Genomic DNA, 9,010 nt, shown 5'->3' on the forward strand with positions numbered 1-9,010 from the left:
ATTCTGTGAGGGGTGTAGTTTTCAAAATGGGGTCACATGTGTGGGGGGTCCACTGTTCTGGCACCACGGGGGGCTTTGTAAACACACATGGCCTCCCACTTCTATTCCAACCAAATTCTCTCACCAAACGCTCAATGGCGCTCCTCCTCTTCTGAGCATTGTAGTTCGCCCGCAGAGGACTTTACATCCACATATGGGGTATTTCCATACACAGAAGAAATGGGGTTACAAATTTTGGGAGGCTTTTTCCCCAATTACCCCTTGTGAAAATGAAAAATTTGGGGTAGCATCAGCATTCTAGTGAAAAAAATAAATTTTTTCCTTTTCACGTCCAACTTTGTCAAACACCTGTGGGGTGTTAATGTTCACTGTACGCCTTGTTACGTTCCTTGAGGGGTGTAGTTTCCAAAATAGTATGCCATGTGTTTTTTTTTTTGCTGTTCTGGCACCATAGGGGCTTCCTAAATGCGACATGCCCCCCAAAAACAGTTTCAGCAAAATTTGCTTTCCAAAAGACAAATGTGACTTCTTCTCTTCTGAGCATTGTAGTTCACCCGCAGAGCACTTGACGTCCACACATGGGGTATTTCCATACTCAGAAGAGATCGGGTTACAAATTTTGGGGGGCATTTTCTCCTATAACCCCTTGTAAAAATGTAAAATTTGGGGGAAAACCAGCATTTTAGTGAAAAAAAAAATTCATTTACACATCCGACTTTAACGAAAAGTTGTGGGGTGTTAAGGCTCAGTCCTTAAGGGATTAAAGGAGATCTGTAGTGCTCTGAACTTATCCCCTATCCAAAGGTTAGGGGATGAGTTATAGATCGCGGGAGGCCGAGCGCTGGGGCCGTGGCAGTGTACAGGAAAGGGGGCATTCCATCCCTGCATGACGTACGCCCCTCCATAAATCCCATAGAGATACATGGAGGGGCGTGCCGGCTGCCGCGTCATGCAGGGACGGAACGCCCCTTTCCTGTACATTGCTGAAGCCCCGTACAGGAGATCGAGTGTTTTTTGCCAGTGTGAACATGCGTAATCTACCAGCAGAAAAATCCAAATCCAGATAAAAGTCTTGCGATGTTCTCACTGCTATTGTGCTCCAACCTGTTCATGGTCCATTTGGGATTTGGGGTATTTTTTTTTTTTAGCTAAATGGGTCAGAGCCAGACACTGCCAGGTCCTGAGGGATCCCATTGACTTGAATGGGGTCTGTCGGGTGTCCAGTATTTTAGGGGAGTTGAGCGGAGAAGAAAGTTCTCCTCTCAACTCCTGTACTTTCGAGGGACTGGGTTAAGGAGCTCCCTTTACTGGACCACATGATGTTTTAGCAGCATTTCGGCTGTAAGACCTTCATGGGAGATGTAGTCCAAAATGTGCAGTGCCAAAGGTTGCCCTTGCCTGTGTAGCATGTGTCCATTACCTGCAGCACCATCCCCCCCACACAAGCAATTGTCACCACTTACATCACATTGTGGGGTTTCTAATGTTATGTGAATAAAGTTTAAAGCGTTCCTGTCAGATCACACGCGAGAAAAACACATCTGTTACTTAACATATGGTATATGTTACTCAGTACCTCATTCTGATCATGTTCATGTTATTAACCTCTTAAGGACGCAGGGCATACCTATACGCCGTGACCCCGCATCATACGGGGCTGGTGATAGCCGGGACCCTGGGCTAATAGCACATGGCACAGATCGTTGTGCCGCGCGCTATTAACCCTTCAGTCCAAAATGAAAGTAAAAGCTTCCTGGCAGCTCAGTTGAGCTGATCGGAACTATCGCGATAAAATCGCGATGTCCTGATCAGCTAGGACGCGAGCGGAGACCCCCCTTACTTTGCTCCGTTGCATCCGATCGGCGTTTGATTGCTCCAAGCCTGAGCTACAGGCTTGAGCAATCGAGCCCCTAGAACGCTGATCCATGCAAAGCTATGGCTTTGCAGGGATCAGTGTAAAAGATCAGTGTGTGCAGTGTTATAGCCCCCTATGGGAGCTATAACACTGCAAAAAAAAAGTAGTGTGATTTTTTTAGAAGTACGACAAAATCAAACCTATATAAGTAGGGTATCATTTTAACCTATGGACCTACAGAATAAAGATAAGGTGTAATTTTTACCGAAAAATGCCAGGCGTAGAAACGGAAGCCCCCAAAAGTTACAAAATTAAATTTTTTCTTCTATTTTTTAGCACAATGAATTTTTTTTCTGTTTCGCTGTGGATTTTTTGGTAAAATGACTAATGTTACTGCAAAGTAGCAAAAAAATAAGCCATAATATGGATTTTTAGGTGCAAAATTGAAAGTGTTATGATTTTTAGAAGGTGTGAAGGAAAAAATTAAAATGCAAAAACGGAAAAATGCTGAGTCCTTAAGGGGTTAATGTCTATATCAACAATATTAAATAAATAGCATATTAAAGGAGAACTGTAGTGAAACATTTTTTATTTCCCATGTGCCCGGGCTGCAAAAACTAAAAAAAAAAAAAACTTTAACTCACCTTCCTACGTTCCCCTGTTGCACTGATATCGGTGTCCTGGTCCTCCGGTGCTGGTTTTCTTCCTGCTTCTTAGGCTCGGTGACTCATGCTGCACTCAGCGTATCGCCGGCCACAGCTGTGTCCCACCTCGGCCAGCCATAGGCTGAGTGCACTGTCATGTAAGGAGCCCGGGCAGCAGGGAGAAGGCAGGCCCAGGCTCCTTAAACGACAATGCACTGAGCCTATCATTGGCCAATGCGGTACACCCCTGTGGCCGCTGATAAGCAGAGCGCAGTATGACCGGGATGCCGATATCGGCACAACGGGGGAATGTAGGAAAGTGAGTTAAAGTTTGTTTCTTTTAGTTTTTGCAGCCCGGACACAGAGGAAAATGAATAATTTTCAGTACAGTTCTCTCTTAATAAAATCTAAACATTTTTGAAAGAAGTATATTAGAAAAGTTATTGTTTTACCAAGATGTACAACTTGTAAAAAGTTTTTATATCTGACAGTGCCCATTTAAAGTATACCTGTTGTATCAAAAGATTTTCATCAGTTTGGTTTTGTTACATTAAAGGGGTACTCCGCTGGAAAACAAATGTTTTCAGACAAGCTGGTGCCAGAAAGTTAAACAGATTTGTAAATTACTTCTATTTTAAAATCTTAATCCTTCCAGTACTTAACAGCTGCTGTATACTACAGAGGAAGTTGAGTTGTTCTTTCCAGTCTGACCACAGTGCTCTCTGCTGACACCTCTGTCCATGTCAGGAGCTGTCCAGAGTAGGAGAGGTTTGCTATGGGGATTTGCTCCGACTAAGGACAGTTCCTGACATGGACAGAGGTGGCAGCAGAGAGCACTGTGATCAGATAGAAAAGAACTACACAACTTCCTCTGTAGTATATAGCAGCTGATAAGTACTAGAAGGATTAAGATTTTTAAATAGAAGTAATTTACAAATCTGTTTAACTTTCTGACACCAGTTGATTTGAAAACATTTGTTCTCCACCAGAGTACCCCTTTAACCACTTAGGGACCAAGGGCGTACAGGTACGCCTTCGCTCCCTGGTACTTAACCTGTTGGGGACCACGGGCGTATGGATACGCCCTTGCATCCTGGTACTTAAAGACCAAGGGCATACCTGTACGCCCGTGGGAATTTCGATCCCCGCTGCTAGCCGGAAGGGGATGAAATCATTCAGCAGGCATCCCGTGCAAATGCCTGGGGGGTCCTGACATTAAGCCCCCCCCCCCCCTTGTCGGCGATCGACGCAAGTCGCTGATCAATTCAGATCAGCGATTCGCGGCTATTCCGGGATGATCGGGTCTCTGATAACCCGATAGCCCGGAAAATGGGGATGATCGGAGCTGTCAGAGACAGCTCTGATCATCCTAAAGGATAGGAGCGATCGGCGAATCACAGGGCAGGGGTGACGTAGGGTGGTGAACGTTCATTTACCCTGCTCTGCCCGCCCCTGGATGTCGGGGCAGAGCAGGGGAAGATGGCGGCAATGTGTGGGGGCCATTGTAGGAAGGCTGACAGGAGGCGCAGGCAAGTGGAGCCGGTGGCGGCAGTTTCCCAGATACAGCTGTGAAGATCGCCGTAAAGTGATCTTCACTGCTGTATCTAGGAGTTTCAAAACTACAACTCCCAGCATGCACAGACAGCCTTTGGCTGTCTGGGCATGCTGGGAGTTGTAGTTTTGCAACATCTGGAGGGCCACAGTTTGGATACCACTGTCTTTCCAGATGTTGCAAATCTACAACTCTCAGCATGCCCAGACTGTCCAGGCATGCTGGGAGTTGTAGTTCTGTAACATCTGGCCCTTCAGATGTTGCAGAACATCTCAGCATGCCTGGAGAGTCTCAGCATGCTGGGAGTTGTAGTTTTGCAACATCTGGATGGGCACAGTTTGGAGACCACTATACAGTGGTGTCCAAACTGTAGCGCTCCAGATGTCTATTCAAAGCATGCCAAGACTGTCCATGCATGCTGGGAGTTGTAGTTTGGCAACATCTGGCCCTTTAGTTGTTACCGAACTACAACTCCCAGCATGCCTGGGCAGTCTGGGCATGCTTGGAGTTGAAGTCTTGCAACATCTGGAGGGCTACAGTTTGGAGACCACTACACAGTGGTCTCCATACTGTTCTTCTCCAGTTGTTGCATAACTACAACTCCCAACATGCCCTTCGGCTGTCTGGGCATGCTGGGATTTGTAGTATTGCAACAACTGGAGGCGCACTGGTTGGGAAACATTGTCTGTTTCTTAACTCAGTGTTTCCCAACCTGTATGCCTCCTGCTGTTGCAAAACTATAACTCCCAGCATGCACTGACAGACCATGCATGCTGGTGTTGTAGTTTTGCAACAGCTGGAGGCGCATGGGTTTGGAAACACTGAGTTAGGAAACAGACAGTGCTGCGGAAACACTGCCGTAGTCTGTTGCCTAACTCGGTGTTTCCCAATCCCAACCACTGTGCCTCCAGCTGTTGCATAACTACAACTCCCAGCATGCATGATCTGTCAGTGCATGCTGGGAGTTGTAGTTTTGACCCCTCCCCCACGTGAATGTACTGGGTACATTCACACGGCCGGGGGTTTACAGCAAGTTTCCCGCTTCAAGTTTGAGATGCGGCAAATTTTCCGCTTCAGCGGGAAACTCACTGTAAATCTCCGCCCGTGTGAATGTACCCTAAAAACACTACACTACACTAACCCTAAATAAAGAGTAAAACACTACATATAAAAAAATTTATGGAACGTCAGTTTTTCCAAAACGGAGCCTCCAGCTGTTGCAAAATAACAACTCCCAGTATTGCCGGGATGTCCAGGCATGTTGGGAGTTTTGCCACAGCTGGAGGCACCCTGCTTGGAGAAAACTGACGTACAGTATTTTTGGTGGAGGAGGCAAGTGAAACGCTTGCATCCGGGTACACCCCTATGAAAATCCCTAATTTAGGCCTCAAATGCGCATGGCGCTCTCTCACTTCAGAGCCTGTTGTATTTCAAGGCAACAGTTTAGGGTCACAGATGGGGTATCTCTGTACTCGGGAGAAATTGTGCTACAAATTGTGGGGGGCTTTTTCTCCTTTTACCCCTTATGAAAAGGTAAAGTTGGGGTCTACACCAGAATATTAGTGTAAAAAAATGTCTTTTACTCTAACATGCTGGTGTTGCCCCATTCTTTTCATTTTCATAAAAGGAGAAAAAGCCCCCCAAAATTTGTAAAAATTCTCCCAAGTACAGAAATACCCCATATGTGTACGTAAAATGCTCTGCGGGTGCACAACAAGGCTCAGGAGTGAGAGAGCACCATGTACATTTGAGGCCTAAACTGGTGATTTGCACAGGGGTGGCTGCTGGTTAGAGCGGTTCTGACATAAACGCAAAACAAATAAATACCCACATGTGACCCATTTTGAAAACTGCACTCCTCACGGAACATAACAAAGGGTATAGTGAGCATTTACACCCCACAGGTGACAGGTTGTTACGCCTAGCGCTCCGGGTCCCCGCTCCTCCCCGGAGCGCTTACGGCGTCTCTCTCTCCGCAGCGCCCCGGTCGGTCCCGCTGACCGGGAGCGCTGCACTGTCATGGCCGTCGGGGATGCGATTCGCACAGCGGGACGCGCCCGCTCGCGAATCGCATCCCAGGTCACTTACCCGTCCCGGTCCCCTGCTGTCATGTGCTGGCGCGCGCGGCTCCGCTCTCTGGGGCGCGCGCGCGCCAGCTCCCTGAGACTTAAAGGGCCAGTGCACCAATGATTGGTGCCTGGCCCAATTAGCTTAATTGGCTTCCACCTGCTCCCAGACTATATCTGTTCTCTGTCCCTGCACTTCCCTGCCGGATCTTGTTGCCTTAGAGCCTAGTGAAAGCGTTACTGTGTTTATCCATACTGTGTATTTGACCTCCTGCTTTTCCTTATTGACTACGATTCTTGCTGCCTGCCCCGACCTTCTGCTACGTCCGACCTTGCTTTGTCTACTCCCTTGTACCGCGCCTATCTTCAGCAGTCAGAGAGGTTGAGCCGTTGCTAGTGGATACGACCTGGTCACTACCGCCGCAGCAAGACCATCCCGCTTTGCGGCGGGCTCTGGTGAACACCAGTAGTGACTTAGAACCGGTCCACTAGCACGGTCCACGCCAATCCCTCTCTGGCACAGAGGATCCACCTCCTGCCAGCCGGCACCGTGACAGTAGATCCGGCCATGGATCCCGCTGAAGTTCCTCTGCCAGTTGTCGCCGACCTCCCTACACTGGTCGCCCAGCAAGCCCGACAGATCGCCCAACAAGATCACCAGCTGTCGTACTTGACCACCATGACACAGCAACAGCCATCTCCTCCGCCAGCTCCTGCACCTCCTCCGCAGCGAGTGGCCACTCCTAGCCTCCGCTTATCCCTGCCGGACAAATTTGATGGGGACTCTAAGTTTTGCCGTGGCTTTCTTTCACAATGTTCCCTGCACTTGGAGATGATGTCGGACCAGTTTCCTACTGAAAGGTCTAAGGTGGCTTTCGTAGTCAGCCTTCTGTCTGGGAAAGCTCTGTCTTGGGCCACACCGCTCTGGGACCGCAATGACCCCGTCACTGCCTCTGTACACTCCTTCTTCTCGGAAATTCGAAATGTCTTTGAGGAACCTGCCCGAGCCTCTTCTGCTGAGACTGCCCTGCTGAACCTGGTCCAGGGTAATTCTTCCGTTGGCGAGTACGCCATACAATTCCGTACTCTTGCCTCTGAACTATCCTGGAATAATGAGGCCCTCTGCGCGACCTTTAAAAAAGGCCTATCCAGCAACATTAAAGATGTTCTGGCCGCACGAGAAATTCCTGCTAACCTGCATGAACTCATTTATCTAGCCACTCGCATTGACATGCGTTTTTCTGAGAGACATCAAGAGCTCCGCCAGGAAAAAGACTTAGATCTCTGGGCACCTCTCCCACAGTCTCCATTGCAATCTACGCTTAGGCCTCCCGCCGAGGAGGCCATGCAAGTGGATCGGTCTCGCCTGACCCAGGAAGAGAGGAATCGCCGTAGGGAAGAAAATCTTTGTCTGTACTGTGCCAGTACCGAACATTTCCTGGTAGACTGCCCTATCCGTCCTCCACGTCTGGGAAACGCACGCTCGCACCCAGCTCTCGTGGGTGTGGCGTCTCTTGATGCTAAGTCGGCTTCTCCACGTCTCACGGTGCCCGTACGGATTTCTTCTTCAGCCAACTCCTCCCTCTCAGCCGTGGCCTGCTTGGACTCCGGTGCCTCTGGGAATTTCATTCTGGATTCCTTGGTGAATAAATTCCGCATTCCGGTGACCCGTCTCGTCAAGCCACTCTACATTTCCGCGGTCAACGGAGTCAGGTTGGATTGCACCGTGCGTTACCGCACGGAGCCCCTCCTAATGTGCATCGGACCTCATCACGAAAAAATTTAGTTTTTGGTCCTCTCCAATTGCACTTCCGAAATTCTCCTTGGACTACCCTGGCTTCAACACCATTCCCCAACCCTGGATTGGTCCACAGGGGAGATCAAGAGCTGGGGTTCCTCTTGTTTCAAGGACTGCCTTAAACCGGTTCCCAGTACTCCCTGCCGTGACCCTGTGGTTCCCCCTGTAACCGGTCTCCCTAAGGTCTTTATGGACTCTGCCTGCCATAAGAAGTGCCTCTCCCCCCCTCCCTGTCCAGTCAGGCAAGCCTCGGTGCCTCCCCATGGCCCCCGTCCTGGTGTCACACTGCCCCGTGCCAGGCCTCGCCCTCTGCCCTCCCTCCCCATTCCCACTCCTGCTGTACAGCCTGTTGAGGAAACTCTCCATTCTTTCCCGGTGTCCTCATCCCAGGGGAGGCAGTTACCGGACAAAGAGAAGGGGAGACCTAAGGGGGGGGTACTGTTACGCCTAGCGCTCCGGGTCCCCGCTCCTCCCCGGAGCGCTTACGGCGTCTCTCTCTCCGCAGCGCCCCGGTCGGTCCCGCTGACCGGGAGCGCTGCACTGTCATGGCCGTCGGGGATGCGATTCGCACAGCGGGACGCGCCCGCTCGCGAATCGCATCCCAGGTCACTTACCCGTCCCGGTCCCCTGCTGTCATGTGCTGGCGCGCGCGGCTCCGCTCTCTAGGGCGCGCGCGCGCCAGCTCCCTGAGACTTAAAGGGCCAGTGCACCAATGATTGGTGCCTGGCCCAATTAGCTTAATTGGCTTCCACCTGCTCCCAGACTATATCTGTTCTCTGTCCCTGCACTTCCCTGCCGGATCTTGTTGCCTTAGAGCCTAGTGAAAGCGTTACTGTGTTTATCCATACTGTGTATTTGACCTCCTGCTTTTCCTTATTGACTACGATTCTTGCTGCCTGCCCCGACCTTCTGCTACGTCCGACCTTGCTTTGTCTACTCCCTTGTACCGCGCCTATCTTCAGCAGTCAGAGAGGTTGAGCCGTTGCTAGTGGATACGACCTGGTCACTACCGCCGCAGCAAGACCATCCCGCTTTGCGGCGGGCTCTGGTGAACACCAGTAGTGACTTAGAACCGGTCCACTAGCACGGTCCACG

Source organism: Hyla sarda, chromosome 3 (genome assembly GCF_029499605.1).
Source record: "Hyla sarda isolate aHylSar1 chromosome 3, aHylSar1.hap1, whole genome shotgun sequence".
Lineage (NCBI taxonomy): Eukaryota > Metazoa > Chordata > Amphibia > Anura > Hylidae > Hyla > Hyla sarda.